Source organism: Athene cunicularia, assembly GCF_003259725.1.
Source record: "Athene cunicularia isolate RWA chromosome 15 unlocalized genomic scaffold, athCun1 chr15_part1, whole genome shotgun sequence".
NCBI lineage: Eukaryota > Metazoa > Chordata > Aves > Strigiformes > Strigidae > Athene > Athene cunicularia.
Genome location: NW_020799121.1, coordinates 14,272,366 through 14,273,881, shown reverse-complemented (window position 1 = coordinate 14,273,881; position 1,516 = coordinate 14,272,366). Strand labels below are relative to the sequence as shown.

The window sequence follows — 1,516 nt, the reverse complement described above, 5'->3', positions numbered from 1 at the left end:
GGGGCTTCGTGCCAGGTTCCTTTGCCCGGCTCCTGCAGGAGTGACACCCTCGGAGGAGCCTTGTGTGACCTGCGTGTTGAGGTTAAATTCTGGCCGGACTGGGGTATGCTCTGCATCGGGGGGACCCCACACCGTGGCGGGGGGCAGCTCATGGAGACCCCTCCCATCCTGACCCGTCCTGTCCCGCGCAGCCTGGCCGGCTCTGCCCAGACAAACACTGACTCATGCTGTTATTCTGTCCCACCCTGGGCACAGCCGGCTTTTTTTAAGGCTGCCTTTTCCAGCTATTCCTTTTTTTTTTTTTTTTTTTTTTTTTCCTGTTCACACGGGTGGGGGACGAAGCTTTAGCTGGTGTTGCGGGGAGCAGCCTGGGGTGCTGAAGGCTGCCAGGCGTGGGGGTCCCGGCGGAGCGAGGAGGCGAGGGCAGATCCGTGGCGGTGAAGCGGGGATGTGTCCGGGTGCCATGGGTGCAGGTAGGGCTCAGGCTTCCCCCCGTCCTGCAGCCAGCCTTGGGGCAGAGCTCGGTGCCTCAGTTTCTCCTGCGGGTGCTGGCTTCGTCCCTTCCCTTTGCTTTGGGGGTCTGAGGGTTGGGGCTCCATCCCTGGGCATCCTTGGGACCGGGATGCTGCGCATCATCTCTCCCTGTGGCAGCTGTTGTCATGGCAATTGCTGGCTGAAATAAGGGTGAATCGAAGCTGGGTACCCAGAGCTGCTTCCCCATGCCTTTTGTTTTCTCGCTGCCCCCACCCTGAGCTCTGGCAGTCCCCAGCGTGGGAGCTGCCGCCGCGGGGCTGGAGGCTGGATCCCAGCGGGGACATCCCCCCGCCCCGCGTGGCCCCAGGCTGGAAAAATGTGGGTGCGGGAGGGATGGATGGGGTGGCCTCGGGTGCCATCCTGGCATCTTCCCCAGGACAAGCTCCCACCGGCAGCAACGGGAGCTCGCTGCGCTCAGGATCTGGCCCTCAGGGTGGGACTTGAGCTGGGCCAGAGCTAAAAGCTCCCACGGGACTGGGACCAGCGTCTGCTCCTGGGGGAAATAAACCCAGGGCTGCAGCAGGGCTCAGAGGGGACCAGCGCGGTCCGGGGGGGGCGGTGGGATGCTGCTTCGCCCCCTGCCCTTCCTGGAGCTCCTCGAATGAGCGACCATGTGTTTCCCCCAAACATCTGCCCGCAATTCCCGTCTCCGGGAGCCGGGCCGGGGCTGCGGGCGGGCGTGGGCAGCCTGCCTGCGCCCCCCACCCCGGAGGAAGCGGGTTGGGGTTTGGGTTTGGGGTGCGCTGGGACCTCGGAAACCGCTGCTGGGGTGGAGGGAGGAGAAACGCTGAAAGGAGAAAAAGGCAGAGCAGCTGCCCCGGGGTGGCAGCAGCTGTGCAGGCAGGGGAGCAGGCAGGGCGAAGGCAGGGGCACAGGCAGGGTGCAGGCAGGGGAGCAGGCAGGGCGCAGGCAGGGGTGCAGGCAGGGGCACAGGCAGGGGAGCAGGCAGGGGCGCAGGCAGGGGAGCAGGCAGGGCGCAGGC

General features: G+C 65.9%; 1 protein-coding gene across 1 annotated transcript in view; it reads left to right on the top strand.

Moving 5' to 3' along the window:
- The first annotated feature begins 328 nt into the window (after positions 1-328).
- The window catches only part of CMKLR1 (chemerin chemokine-like receptor 1), a 5,237-nt gene continuing 4,049 nt past the window's right edge, over positions 329-1,516 (top strand). The window contains exon 1 of the mRNA XM_026860055.1: positions 329-473. The gene's annotated coding sequence lies outside the window, so the exon portion shown is untranslated. The remainder of the gene's footprint in view (positions 474-1,516) is intronic.